This window comes from Medicago sativa, chromosome 6 (assembly GCF_051527215.1).
Source record: "Medicago sativa cultivar Bolivia chromosome 6, Bolivia_mono, whole genome shotgun sequence".
In the NCBI taxonomy this organism is placed as follows: domain Eukaryota; kingdom Viridiplantae; phylum Streptophyta; class Magnoliopsida; order Fabales; family Fabaceae; genus Medicago; species Medicago sativa.
Window position 1 is genome coordinate 34,240,655 of NC_140754.1, and position 16,343 is coordinate 34,256,997.

General features: G+C 41.3%; 1 pseudogene; it reads right to left on the reverse strand.

Annotated features, from left to right (window-relative positions):
* Positions 1 to 143: 143 nt before the first annotated feature.
* Positions 144 to 16,141, reverse strand: LOC146914713 (pentatricopeptide repeat-containing protein At1g11630, mitochondrial-like; annotated as a pseudogene).
* Between the last annotated feature and the right edge of the window lie 202 nt (positions 16,142 to 16,343).

Genomic DNA, 16,343 nt, shown 5'->3' on the forward strand with positions numbered 1-16,343 from the left:
ACGAGATTCAACCCTAAAAATGATCAAGGGACAATTAAAAGGAATAAAGCATATGGAACTTTTATCTACATTTTAACAAAGCATTTATCAAGAACTAAAAAAAAAAAAAAAAAAAAAAAAGGAGTAACGATATCAATCACGCTTTACACATATATTTTCCTAAGCAATCCTAATATGTGAAACACATCAAGAATCATCAAGAAGAACAACGAGAAAGGTTTTAGGAACTTTACCGGGCAATTTGAGGCAAACAGAGGCCTATTTGGCAAGAAGGAGGGTGCAGGTAGCAAGAAGAATGCAGCAATGCTGAGAACAAAGCCCAGGCCCACACTCATGAAGCCACGCCACATTCCTCTTCTTATCTTCCTCTTCTGACTCAGATTCGGATACAACTTATACCTCTCTTCATCAAATTCAACGATTTCCCAACCTCATCAAACTTCTTCTCACTATGAAACCCACTTTCGTTATTAATCGTTGCAATACTAGATTCAACATTGTTCCTTTCGTTTCATCAAAAATCGAAAAAAACAGAATTACTGGAACTTGATTCAGCAAGCGACTTAATCACCAAATTACAAGTCTCAACATCAGGTTTAATATCGTAAATCCTCGGAAAATCGAGATAAATTCTCGTTACCTCTTCATGATTCTTGGCAAGAATCGCAGCCAAAAGCAAGGTATTAAGCGATTTAACAGAAGCAACAATGTTGAGATTCTCACGCATGAATTTGAAAGTATCGAGAGCTTGATTCATCATATTCGCTTGACCGTAAGGAACGATAACGTGAGAGACAAACCTTTCGTTTTGGAGATCGGAATGTGATTGGAGAAGCTCATCGAGGAATTGACGGAGAGTGTCATAGTTTTTGCCGGCGGAGAGTTTGGAGACGGCGGTGGAGAGAGCAAGTCGGTTGAGGTGGGAGTCAGGGGAGAGAGAAGCAGCACGGCAGATTGAGAGGATGGTTTCGGATTTGAGGAGACGGAGGCCGGAGGGGAGTGTTAGGCGGTGTTGTGTGCGGTGGTTTTGTCTGAATCTTGATCGGAGGTGGGAGCAATGGCGGTGGAGGACTCTGCTTTCTCCATAATGAGGAGAGAGCAAGCAAGAATGTGAGAATGGAGAGAGATAGTGGTGAATTTTGGTGGTGGAAAATTAGTTGTGGTGGTTTAGGTGGTGGTGGAAGTTAGTTATGGTGGAGAAAGAAGGTGGTTGAAGGTTGTTATGGTGGAGAAAAGTTGTTAGAAGAGAGGGAAAATAATTATGAATTTTTGTGATTTTTGTGTAAAAAAAATGATTAATGAGAAAAATGATTAGTGTGATTAGTTGTGTTGAAAATTGACCATGCCTTGACTTATATAGGTGAGGTGGTAAGCTTGGACCAATGAGATAATGCCATGTGGCACCTGACTTGTAACAAACTTTTGTGGACCAATAACATTTGGACACGTGGCACTTGGACTCTAACAAACTAAAAAAGGGATTAAAATGCAAATAATAAAAGTACGAGGACCAAAATGAAAATTAAACTAAAATCGAATTGAAAAAGTAAATTGAAAAATAACGTAAAGCGAGACGATTAAAAATGACAAAGCAGATTAAAATGAATCAGAAATATTATGTGAAATGACCAAAACGCCCCTAGGGACTAAAATGACTCGAAACGACTCGAATGCAATTTTAAAATGATTTTTTAACAAAGGATTAAAGCAAGAGTTTATTCAAACAAATTAAAAGACTCAGAGACAAATTTTTAGAATTTAAACAGGGTTTTAACACATGAAAAGACTAAAATGCCCCTAGGGGCAAAACTGACTCAAAATGACTTCAAATGCAAATTTTAAAATGGATTTTGACATAGAATGAAACAGAGACTTATTCAAACTACTTGAAAGGACTCAAACAAATCTTAACACATGAAAAGACTAAAATGCCCCTAGGGGCAAAACTGACTCAAAATGACTTCAAATGCAATTTTAAAATGGATTTTGACATAGAATGAAACAGAGACTTATTCAAACTACTTGAAAGGACTCAAACAAATCTTTAAAAGACTGAAAGAACTTTTGACATAGGAAATGACTAAAATGCCCCTAGGGGCTATACTGACTAAAAAAATGACTTAACTGATATTTTTGAAATGAATTTTGACATGAGATTGAAACAAGGGCTTATACAAACCAATTTAAAAGACTCAAACAATTTTCAAAGATTAAAATGAATTGAATGCAGGAAATGACTAAAATACCCTTTTATGTGAATTTTGCAAATAACATTGAAATAAAATGCAGAGAAAGATGCAATTGATCAGAGACATATCAAATGACTTATAATGCAAGAAAAGAAGAATTGATTAGTATTTTTAGGTCCAAAATTAGGGTATAACAGCTGCCCCTATTTAAGTTTCTTTGTCCGGAGGGTCAAGAGACGAAGTCTTTGAGTTGACGGGACGAAGATACTTAAATATTAACATTTGCACTGCTTTTGGACATAAAAATACACTTTCAGATTTTTCAAACAAACACGAATGCCATGCAACATTTCATTTATGAATGCAAGACAATCGAACCGGAATCTACGGGCTGTGTCACACCACCAAGGGATTTATAGACATCAAGGTAGAAAGAACGGGCAACAAATAGACAGGTACAAGCTGCTCTTGGGATCGAACTTGGCACTTGACCGGAAACATAGACATATAGGCAGATACAAGCTGTTCTTTGGATCGAACTTGACGCTTGATCGGAAGCATAAACATATAGGCAGATACAAGCTGTTCTTTGGATCGAATTTGACACTTGGTTGAAGATACAAACAGATAGGCAGACACAAACTGTTCTTTTGGATTGAACTGGCTGTTTGGCTGGAGACATAGACAAAAGGGTTGATACAAGCTGTTTCTTTGGATCGAACTTGCTTGTTGGATTATCACCACATCATGTGGGAGAGTGCAGACTGTTCTCTTAGATCGAACTTGTCGTTTGACCGATAACAAAGCATAAGCTGGGTACAAACTGTTCTTCAGATTGAACTTGCCGTCTGACTGATAACAAAGCATAAGCTGGGTACAAACTGTTCTATCGAACTTGCCGTTTGACCGATAATAGAACATAAGCTGGGTACAAACTGTTCTATCGAACTTGCCGTTTGTCCGGAAGCATAGGTATATAAGCAGGTACAAGTGGTTCTTTTTTGGATCGAACCTGGCGCTTGACCAGTAACAAGATACAAATTGAAAGTCTGGTTTAACAAGATACCAATTGAGGGTAAATTGTCGTTGACTTAATTTGAAAGTAGACATGACCATTTTTGTTGGCCCAAGAGTAAATTGACATTGATTTGAATTGAGAATTGACATCGACATTGACATTGACATTGACATTGACATTGGCTTGGCAATTGAAATTGACATTGACATTGACATTGACATTGGCATTGGATATTTGACATTGACATTTGACATTGACATTGACATTGACATTTGACATTTGACATTGGATATTTGACATTGACATTTGACATTGACATTTGACATTGGATACTTGACATTGACATTTGACATTGGATATTTGACATTGACATTTGACATTGACATTTGACATTTGACATTTGACATTTGCATTTGACATTGGATATTTGACATTGACATTTGACATTGACATTTGACATTTGACATTTGACATTTGCATTTGACATTGACATTGGATATTGACATTGGCATTGACATTGACATTGGCATTGACATTGACATTGGCATTGAAATTGGAATTGAAATTGGAATTTGACATTGACATTGACATTGGAGATTGGAAATTGGCATTGGAATTGGAATTGGAGATTGACATTGACATTGTCATTGGATGTCAACATTGGAATTGGAGATTGACATTGACATTGTCATTGGACGTCAACATTGGAATTGGAGATTGGACATTGCTTCGAATTTGACAGTTGGAATTGGAATTGAAATTGAAATTGAGTTCGGCAGTTGAAGTTTGGAATTGAGATTAGAAAGTTGAGATTGCATCGAATTTGACAATTGAAATTGAGTTGAATTTGACAGTTTGACATTGAAATTGAGATTGGAATTGACATTGGAGATTGGAAATTGCTTCGAATTTGACAGTTGACATGATTGGAATTGAAGTTGGAGAGTTGAAACTTGCATTGAGTTTGGCAGTTGAAAGTTGGATATGCAACATGTATGTAAGGTATAGCAAGATTATTGGATGTATGAGCACATAAAATGCATGATTATGCATGTATGAATGCTTGGAATGCATGATTGGTTGGCCGTTGGACAGAGAAAGTTTCACAGGGATAGACAAAGCGTTGGAAGTTTGGGCACGTAGTGGCTCGTGCTGCAACATATTCACAGGGGAAAAAACCTCTTTGGAGAGACCGTCGTTGAGAGACGTATCGAAACCATGGCTGAGGGCAATAAAACTTGTAAAGGAGGACCCTTGGAAGGTTCTTGGACACAGTTCGCCGTTGCTAGGCGTGTCAGTGCTGGGTAAACATTGGATGTTCGCATCTGTGGTCAATGCTTTTTCATTCTTTTCATTTTTCATTTTCAAACCCCACTTTTGCCTGAACCGCCCTTTCGGGTTTTCGATTCACCGGGGAGTAAAGATTCTTTTCATTGCCCCATTTTTGCCTGAATTGCCTTCATAGGTTGTCAATCAGCGGGGTGCTCATTTTTGCCTAAGCCGCCCTTTCGGGTTTTCAACTTAGCGAGCTTTTCATTTGCATTTTTTCATTTTTCATTTTCATTCTGTTTTTTCATTCTTGCCATTGACCACAGATCATCTTGGGGGGGTAACCTGCTTGTAACATGTATTGAAATAGACATTGACACTCATTTATTCATGCATGTTTCATTGAAATGTACCCTGTTGCTCAGGTTTGCTTTCAAAATAGACAGAAAAAGATTTTTAATTTTCAAAAATGTTTGTTTCAGACATTGACATTATCAAATAGACAGAAAATATTTTGTATGAAGCATTGAAAGTAGAAAGAAAATAGAATTTCAAACAATAGAAAGGCTCAAATTGATGTAGAAGAGTGAAAGTCAGCCAAGGGCATGACTTCACGGATTTACAAAGCTTGGAAAATGGTAATTTTATTGGTTGGTGATACATTGAACACGATGACCGCTACATTTCATAGAAATTTTGAATTCCCAAGTACAGAAGCCTCTGATGAAGAAGACCATTGACAGTTGCAGATGCCCCAAGGGGTGATGGTGATTTGCCAGACATAGTTACTTGTCTTTATTGTCAACCTCATTTTTGCATGAACCGCCCTTTCGGGTTTTCGGCTCATCGAGGCGCTCATTCTTGCCTGAGTTGCGTACAATCTCAGCGAGCTCTTTCATATTCATTTTTTTTTTGTCCCTAACTTTTGCCTGGATCGCCCTTTCGGGTTTTCGATCCACCGGGAAGCGCATTTTTGCCTAGGCCGCCCTTTCGGGTTTTCGACCTACCACGCTGTTCTTTTCTTTTTGGACAAAGTATTTCTTGACTATATCGGCATTAACAGGATTTGGGAGTTCAACACCATCCATGTGTGTAAGAATCAAAGCACCACCAGAGAAAGCCTTCTTGACAACATAAGGACCTTCATAGTTAGGTGTCCACTTGCCCCTTGGGTCGGGTTGCTGACTTATCCTTCTTTTCAATACAAGTTCGCCTTCCTTGAATTCTCGAGGTCGGACTTTCTTGTCAAAAGCATTCTTCATTCGAACTTGATACAACTGTCCATGAGTCATAGCACCCATACGTTTCTCTTCAATCAGATTCAATTGATCATACCGACTTTGACACCATTCAGCCTCAGTTAACTTTGCTTCCATGATTACTCGAAGAGATGGAATCTCCACTTCCAGGGGGAGAACTGCTTCCATGCCATATACCAGAGAGAAAGGAGTTGCCCCGGTTGAACTGCGCACTGTAGTACGGTAACCATGCAAGGCAAATGGTAGCATTTCATGCCAGTCTTTGTAAGTGGTGACCATCTTCTGAACAATCTTCTTGATGTTCTTGTTAGCGGCCTCAACTGCACCATTCATCTGAGGTCTATACGGAGAAGAGTTGTGATGTTCAATTTTGAATTCTTCACATAAAGCTTGCATCATGCTATTGTTCAGATTGGAACCATTGTCAGTGATGATCTTGTTGGGAACACCGTATCGACAGATGATGTTATTCTTGATAAACTTGACAACCACTTGCTTGGTCACATTTGCATAGGAAGCAGCTTCAACCCACTTGGTGAAGTAATCAATTGCCACTAGAATGAAACGATGTCCATTGGAAGCCTTTGGTTCAATTCTTCCGATCATGTCAATGCCCCACATAGAGAAAGGCCATGGGGAAGAGATAACATTGAGGGCATGTGGAGGCACATGAATCTTGTCAGCATAAATTTGACATTTGTGGCATCTCTTAGCATGTTTGTGGCAGTCACGCTCCATAGTTATCCAGTAATAGCCGGCTCTTAACAGTTTCCTTGACATGGTGTGGCCCGAAGCATGGGTCCCAAAGGTACCATCATGTACATCATGCATCAACTTCTCAGCTTCTTGCTTATCAACACATCTTAACAAAACCATGTCGTAGTTCCTCTTGTATAGGATTTCTCCGTCCAGAAGGAATTTTCTAGCCCATCGTCTCAGAGTCTTTTTATCCCTGTTGGAAGCACCAGGTGGATATTCACGATTCTGCAAGAATTGTTTGATGTTGTAATACCAAGGCTTTTTATCATTCACAACCTCATCAGCCTGATCTGGCATATTTTCAATAGTAAACACATGAGCGGGTCTATCAAGACGCTGTACTTTGATTACAGGCACGTCATTCCAGTGATTGACACGAAACATAGAAGACAACGTAGCAAGAGCGTCAGCCATCTGGTTTTCATCCCGAGGGATGTGGTGCAGCTCAACCTTGGTAAAGTATGTCAACAGACGTCTTGCATAGTCACGGTATGGGATCAGCTTCTCATGATGAGTTTCCCATTCACCCTTTATCTGATTAATGACAAGTGCAGAATCTCCATAGATGTCAAGGTGCTTGATTCTCAGGTCAAGGGCTTCTTCGATGCCCAAGATGCATGCTTCATATTCAGCTATGTTGTTTGTGCATTCAAAAGTTATTCGAGCAGTGAAAGGAATGTGGTGCCCCTGCGGAGTCACAATGATGGCTCCAATTCCTTTACCGTAAGCATTAACAGCACCATCAAACACCAATCCCCACTTGCTATTGGGATCTGGCCCTTCATTGATCAGTGGCTCTTCACAGTCTTTTGCTTTCAGATACATAATCTCTTCATCAGGGAAATCAAACTTAATTGGCTGGTAATCATCAAGAGGTTGGCAAGCAAGATGCTCAGCAAGGACGCTTCCTTTGATTGCTTTCTGAGCTTTGTATACAATGTCATATTCAGACAACAACATCTGCCAACGTGCGATCTTTCCAGTAACAGCAGGCTTTTCAAAGATGTACTTGACTGGATCCATTCGGGATATCAACCAAGTTGTATGATTCACCATGTAATGACGCAGGCGTTTGGCAGCCCAGGCTAAAGCACAACAAGTCTTTTCAAGCATCGTATACCGAGTCTCGCAGTCGGTGAATTTCTTGCTCAGATAGTAGATATCATGCTCTTTCTTACCAGTCTCATCTTGTTGACCGAGAACACAACCCACTGAATCATCTAACACTGACAGATACATGATCAAAGGCCTCCCTTCCACTGGCGGGACAAGGATAGGTGGTTCCAACAGGTATTCTTTAATGCTATCAAAAGCTTCCTGACATTCATCATTCCATACAACAGGCTGATTCTTTCTGAGCAATTTGAAAATTGGACCGCAAGTAGTAGTCATGTGGGATATGAATCTTGAAATATAATTCAGACGTCCGAGGAAACCTCTGACTTGCTTCTCAGTTTGAGGGGCCGGCATCTCTCTGATGGCTCGGACTTTGTTAGGATCAACTTCAATGCCTCTCTGGCTGACAATGAAGCCTAGCAACTTTTCGGATCGTACACCGAATGTGCACTTGTTGGGATTCAACCGCAGCTTGTACTTTCTCAGTCTTTCAAACATCTTTTTCAAATACACGACATGTTGCTCTTCATCACTTGACTTTACAATCATATCATCAACATATACTTCAATCTCTTTGTGAATCATGTCATGAAACAGAGTGGTCATGCCTCTTTGATAGGTAGCACCAGCATTTATCAAGCCAAACGGCATCACTTTATAACAGAACGTTCCCCACGGAGTGATGAAGGACGTCTTTTCTCTATCTTCAGGAGACATCCGTATCTGATTATAACCAGAGAAACCATCCATGAAGGAGAATACTTTGGATTGAGCAGTACTGTCAACAAGCACATCAATATGAGGCAATGGGAAGTTATCCTTTGGACTGGCTTTATTCAGATCTCTGTAATCCACGCACATTCGAACTTTCCCATCTTTCTTTGGTACTGGTACGATGTTGGCAATCCACTCAGGATATTCAGCTGTCATGAGGAAGCCCGCATCAATTTGCTTCTGCACTTCAGCCTTGATCTTAAGAGCCATGTCTGGACGAGACCTTCTCAATTTCTGTTTGATAGGAGGACATTCAGGTCTTGTCGGTATCCGATGTTCCACAATCTTGGGATCTAGACCCGGCATATCTTCATAGGACCATGCAAAGACATCTGGATAATCATGGAGAAGCTGAATGATTTTCCTTTTCACTTCTGGCTCAAGTGCAGCACCAATCTTGATCTCTCGCTTGTTTTCTTCAGTACCCAGGTTGATAAGCTCAATCTCTTCCTGGTGAGGCTGAATGGCTCTTCTTTCTTGCTCAAGCAGTCGAGTGATCTCATATGGTATCTCTTCATCATCATCCTCATCTTCAGCTTCATATACAGGGAATTCAAAATTTGGAGGAACCATAGGGTCACTGTGTTCAACGGGTTTATTATGGTTCAATCTGCATAATATGATTGGGATGATTTTTAGAAAAAAAGTTTTTCATGCAGATTTTTGAAATTAATAAGAAAAATACAGATGTTTTGGTTTTTTCTGGCATTACCATTATTTCCAAGAAAAAGGCACTAAAAAGTAAAAAAAACAAAGAGTCGTGAGAAAAACGACAACTTTTATTGATAGCGGCAATGCCGAAACAAACACGTCCTTACAATGATATCACTTTCGCCTTGGGCAGAGCGAAAGGATTGTTATTTTGAAAACAAAAAACATGAGCAACAAGACACATTACATGGAAGCATGCATGACTAAAGGAACATCAATGGCTTCCCAATTTCTCACAGTGCCTCCTGGTATAACAAATGCAGGCACGTGACCACCTTCAGCAGCATCTTCAGTAATAGCATTGATGAACCCAGCACTGTAGAAAGTTCCCTTTGAAACAGCAGATGTCGGGGAGAATCCAAGGCCCTCTTTACGCTTGTTTTCCAAGATCTGAATCACCTTGCCCCAGCCAGCAGTTTGCCCTGCTTGAACAGCCTTCTGGGCATCTTTCAGTGAAGTCATGCTAGCACCAGCCCTCCGGGGCTCTGCACCCTCAACAGTCAAGCCTTGGAATGACGTCCCTTCTGCGGACCCTGCTTCAACACAAGAGAACGATGATACCTGGCTAACTAGATATGCTTCCTCACCATATACGGTGACAACCTTACCGTTTCTCATGAACTTGAGCTTCTGATGCAAAGTGGATGTGACTGCTCCAGCGTCGTGGATCCATGGTCTTCCGAGGAGACAGCTGTAAGAGGCATTGATATCCATGACTTGGAAAGTTATTTGAAATGTCTCGGGACCAACGGTGATTGGCAGGTCCACTTCCCCGAGAACATCCTTGCGGGATCCATCAAAAGCTTTAACCAGATAACTGCTACCCCTCAGAGAAATTCCATGATGACTTAATTGTCTTAGCGTGGATTCGGGCATTACATTCAGAGATGATCCAGTGTCTACCAATACGTTGGATATCAGGCCAGATCCACAATGTACTGAGATATGTAGAGCCAAGTTGTGGCGTTTCCCTGCTTCGGGGAGCTCATCGTCACCGAACCCCAAGTTGTTGCAGGCAGTAATATTACTCACTATCCCATCAAACTGATCCACAGAGACCTCGTGGTCAACATAAGCTTGCTCGAGTATCTTCATTAACACTTTCCTATGAGCCTCAGAGCTCATGAGCAGAGACAGGATGGATATCTTTGAAGGAGTTTGTAGCAGCTGGTCAACAATCTTATATTCACTTTTCTTGATAAGTCTCAGGATTTCGTCCAGATTGGACTCTTCAATAGATTGGCCTGCTGGGCCGGTGTTCTTGTCAACAGGAGGAGCAACTGGTGGAGTTATCGTGGCAATAGGTGTCACCACTTTCTTCTGAAACAAGGGTGGACGGACTTTCCCACTTCTCAGAGCTGTAACTTCACTGGCAACATTATCAACTGTAGCTGGGGATACCAGAGGCACCTCCACTCCATTCTCAATCATGGTTGCATTGTATTTGTAGGGAATTGCTTTGGTAGAGGTATAAGATACCGGACCAGGTAGCCTGATTACCAAGGGCTCAACATTCTTTACCTGAGATACGCTTTCAACAGGAGAGTCATGGAACACTGGCACAATCACACATACATCACTGGCAATCAAGTACTTGTCATCCATCAGGCTCTGGATATCATTTTGCACAACACAACAGCCCATAGGATTCTGCAGACATTCTGAACAAGAATCATGATCATGTTTGAACAGAGAAGCCTGGCAAAGCTTGACATGCAACGGCACCAAGGGAGTAACGACATTGCGGACATCCAACATGGGATCCTCTTGAGGAACGGGAATCCTTTCAAAAGCCTCAATCATATTGACAGCAGCATGGTTCGGAAGCGGATTGTCAAGGACATGAGGAACACTGTTCTCAAAAGTCAACCGTCCCTTTTCTATCAGATCTTTCACAATATATTTCAGAGCAAAGCAACCTTCGACATCATGGCCTTGAGCACCCTGATGGAATTCACATGTGAGGTCCTGACGGAACCTGGGAGGCAATGGATTAGGCGGAGGTCTGCCTGGTCTAGTGACGCAGTGTCCCTTAGCAAGTAGAGTTGGGAGCAGCTCACCATAAAGCATTGGTATTGTTGGAAAAGAAGGTTTGGGTCGGGGACCCTGTTGTTGTTGCCGTTGCTGTTGAGCAGGAGGCTGTTGTTGTACTTGCTGGGGGATGGCATTGACGGGCATTGGTGGTTGACCCGGTGGTGGAGGATATTGCTGGTAGAGTGGTGGGAAGAAAGGATGTTGAGAGTATTGCATGTAGTGATAAGGTAGAGGTAATTGTGTAGCAGCTGCAGATGGGTTACCAGACACCATTCCTACGTCAGATTCTTTTCTCTTGTGGTGTCCGTTACCGTACTTCTTTGGTGCACTGTTTGAAGATTCACCTTTTTCTAGGACAATAATACCATCTCGGACGGCCTCCTCTAGACGCGTTCCCATTGTAACCATATCAGAGAAGTTGTTTGGGGCAGAGACTATCATTCTCTCCTTATATTCCTTCTTCAGAGTCTTCAGGAATGTCTGTGTTAACTCTTCCTCATCAAGTCGAGGAGAGACACGGGCAGCTGCCCCTCTCCACCTTTGAGCATATTCACGGAATGTTTCATCTGATTTCTGAGATAGGGCTTTGAGAGAGTCCCTGTTTGGCCTCAGACGGGTGTTGAACTCATATTGACCTTCAAAAGCAGCAGCGAGTTCCTCAAAGGTATGAATGTTATCTTTGCTCAGACTAGTGTACCAATCTGCTGCATCATCTGTCAAGCTACTCTGAAAGCAATGGATCATCAGTGCATCATTGTCGGCGTAGTTAGCCATCTTTCGGACATACCGGATAACATGGTTATGTGGGCAAGAAGTCCCATTGTACTTGTCGAATTCTGGCTCTTTGAATTTCTTCGGAACCTCAAATCGGGATACCAAGCATAGATCACGAGCTTTAGCAGGAGCACTATTGTTTCCTCGGCTAGCCTTGACCTCACGGAGTTCTCCAGCCAAGTCCCTTAACTGTCTCTTCATAGCTTCCATTGCGGGATCTTGTCCACGCGGAGTGTCAATATCAATCACCTGTTGCACAGTGTGTACAATAGGGTCGGTAACAACAGTGGTTACTTGAGGCATAGCAGTAGACACAGGAATCTGTCCCTGACCAGCAAAACCAGAGATACCGGCAGCAGTATTAGGAGAATAGAAAGGCGGGAGTCCATAAGGACGGCCGTTGGGCATAACAAACCGAGCATCAGTAGCCACAGTAGATAGTGGGATAGAGGGAATCACCTCAGCAGTGACTGGAATAGAAGTGGCTGGCTGTTCTTGTGAAGCCATCATAGCGGACATAGCGTCATGAGCCTTAGCCAAGTCTTCTTTCATAGCAGCCAATTCGGCACGGAGCTGAGCATTTTCTTCTTCAAAATTAGCCATCATCCTTCTCTTGTGAAATCTTGTCTGATGAATTCTATCTGGTTGGTAGACTTTGCGAATACGAGCCACTTTTCAGACTGCGGCGGACAAAACCAGGAGGCAATGAGCCCGAGAGAAGTTTTTGTGACCAATGAATGCATATGATGCATGAAATGCGTTAATGCATATGCAAAAAAGCCTCTTTTTAGGTTATCGAAGGGTTTTAGACAAATTATGAACTCGTAAACATTACTAAACAACAATTAACATAAACGGGAATCAAACAACTAACATATAGTTTTACAAGACAATTTTAACATAAACAAAAGGAAATAACAACAGGAAATGGAAATCCTCAAGCATAGGAAGTGGAAGCATCGTCCTCAGAGTCGGACTCATAGCTGCAGTATCGTGCGTAGAAGTCACGGGCACCCCTAGCTCTCTTGGAGTCCCTCATAAGCAGCCTATCTTTCTCCTCAATCTCTCTCTTAGCCTTAGCTAACTCTTTCTTCAGTGTCAAGACCTCATGAGTCTGCTGCTCACCTTTTCCATCCAAAGTCATGATCAAGTTCTCAGCCTCATAGTATCTAGCTCTCCACTGATGCTTCTCCCGACTCTCCATAGCTAGATGCTCCTGATACATCTCCTGGGTAGGTGGGAGTAGAGGCAAAGGCATGGTAGGAACAGATGCAGACACATATCTCATAGAGGGGTAAGGCGTACCAGCCTCCTCAGCTCGGTTTATTACCCACTGTGTATAGGCCTCATGGGCGATACCGGACCTCACACCCATATGCTTTACCTCTTTCTTCCGAAGTTTGGTCCAAGCTTGCATGAAATCTTCTCTAATGCCTGTGGGAGCATTGGAGTAGTGAAAGAAGTAAGGAGCTGTAGCAAGATTGATGGGCTTATCTTTCATCGGAAAACCAAATTGTCGCAAAGCAAGCTCCGGGTTGTAGTTGATTCCACCCCGGGTACCAAGAAGAGGTACATTAAGAAACTTTCCACCACCAAAGATGATTTCCTTGACCCTAGAAGCGGGAGTGAGCCAAACCACTTCATTAGGAGTGAGAGCCATAATCCTCTGTGAAATAGACCAATTCCTCGGATTGTCGTGGAAAGACTGCGGAAGGTGCGAAATAAACCACCTATAGAGGAGAGGCACACAACAAAGAATGTATCCACGACCTTTGCTGGAACGATCGTGAATAGCATGGTATGTGTCAGCTAGCAAAGTAGGAACCGGATTCTTGGAGTGGAAGATCATAATAGCATTCATGTCCACGAAGCCATCAAGATTCGGAAAGAGAATAAGCCCATAGATGAGAAGTGCAAGAATAGCCTCAAGAGTGTCCTGACAAGTGGTATTGAGGTTGGCTTTCCCAAGAAGATACTCTGAAGTGAACCCTCGGATGCGTGCCTTAGTGACAAGATTCTTGGAGACATCGGTGGTCTTGAGATAGAGATCTTTAGCAATAACCAATGGAGGAGGAGGATCTTCAGGTCCTGAGAAAGGTATCCCCTTAGCAATAGATAGACCTGTCAAGGAAGAATAAGCCTCTAGAGTAGGCACCAACTGAAAGTCTGGAAAAGTGAAGCACCGATACCCCGGATCATAGAATTGCACTAGAGTGTGCACAAGCTTCTCATCCACATTAGTATGGAGAATAGGAAGTAAAGCCCCGTAACAGCGTCGGAAACCAGTCGGATCCTCAATCTTGAGTGCCAAATCCCTCAAACTAGCCAAATCCACTTCCTTGAACTTGTAGGACTTAGTCATCTTCATGCCTACAATGTTTACAAATTCAACTTGTCTAAGCCCTTCGATAACAATGCATGACAAAAAGTTTATGCATGTATGCATGTATGCATGAATGCATAATTATGTTCAAGTTCGGAGAAAACATGGTGGGTTTGAAGTTCAAAGTCGAGGAGTCATGGGTGGACACGGTGTCCGGTGAAACTAGGGTTTTAGGATAATAGTAACCGGGTTCTAAAAAGGTTCCCAAGTTGCAACCTCTCCGACGTATCTCATGGTGTCACGAGACAACTCTCGCTCCATGATTATACGTGGAAGGTCTAACTTGAGTGTAGTATCGCGTGACGACTAAAACTCGAGACGACACTCGGTTTAGCCTCCGCACTACGTCCTAGAAAATGGCCATGGATGGGTTTGGTTATCTACGGTTCATAGCGTCATAGAACAATTAGAAGTAAAGTTCCTAAACGCGACAACTCGCGCCGACAACATCACCCCCAAAATGCCTCAGCTATGTGGGATTGATCGCATAATCCAAAACACGAGGCAACCCCCGGAATGAATTGTCGATTATATCCCCCCTAAATCCTAAGTTCACTCAGCCCGGGTGCAGGACTTTTGATATTCTCACCCCACACGTTTGCAAGAAATTAAACATTTATTCACATAGGAAAACAAGTAAAAGAAGCAAGTAAAAATACAAGCGCAAGCGTGGAAATAAAGACTAGGCGTAACTCTCGAATCTCCCCAGTGAAGTCGCCAGCTGTTTTATCTTGGTTTTCGGGTGTCAAACATTGATTACGTTTGAACCTTTTAAACCGGTGATATCTTATTTTTTCTTGGGAAGGGAAAAAGTAAGCAAAACCCTTGAGAATCGAGGTCCGGGAGTTGTTTTCGCTACGGGAAGGTGTTAGGCACCCATAACGACTATAGTAACCTATAGGAACCGTCTTTAATTTCTACGCGCGCGCTTTATTTTTAAATGCTATTTTGAAAGATGTTATTAAACCTAAGAATTTTCTAAGTGAAGAATTGGAGGGAGAAGAATGTTTTTGAATTTTTTTTAGTTGAATTGAAGGAATTTTGTTCCTTGCCTACGTACCCGATTAAGGGATCAAATCCACCGTAGTTCTCTCTCAAAAAATGTTTTTGTTTTTGTTGGTTGATTTTAAGTTTGAAAATGGGATTTTGAAGAATAGAAAGAGGCCTCAAGGGCATGAGATTTATGAAATTGTGAGGTTTGATTAGTCATTTTGCAAAAGAAGTCAAGTATGATTATTTTCATTGGAATTTGATTAAGAAAATGAAAAAGGAAAATTCAATGGGATTTTGATCCCAAGGTTTATTTGGAAAATGGTTTGAATGAAGTTTATTCATATTTTTTTGGAAAATGATTTTTCTAAGTATAAATCCTAGGCATTCATCTAAACATACAATCCTAAACATACATCTAAACATGCATATTCTAGCTATATCTAAAGTGATGTGTGTGCATGTGTCGGTGCTTGTGTCGGTGTACATTATTAGAGTCCATTGTCCTTATTACATCATTGGCCTAGATACATTCTATGGCCTCTTTGCCAAGAAATTAAATTGCATAAGAAAAAGGAAACAATATTACAATATTTCCTAAACTTTACACTCTAATTTTTTGCATGAAACTAAATTGCAAGAAAATAAAGCTATAGCCACAAGATGGAAACAAAAGGGTTAGTGAACCAAAATGCATAAAATGATGGAAGATGCATAAAATGATGGAAGTGTGGCATAAAAGAAATGGTAAAGAGCATAGAAACATTGAGAATACAAGAGACAAATTCACATATGGCATTTCACATATCTTGGAAGCAAAAATTTCAGCCAAGTCATGGAACAAAAATATTGCAATTAAGCACATGTTTGAAGTATTTTTAAGGCACGAAAGAGTACCAAAACAATGGGTAGAAAAAACTCCATCATAACACACATTTAGGATCATTTTCAAGCGTAGAAAAATTAACCAAAATCACAAGTAAAAGGTATGACAAATTTACAAGGCGTGGTGTCTATTTTTTGGAGCATTTTTCATAGGCAAGAAAAATCGAACACAGTGTAAGTAA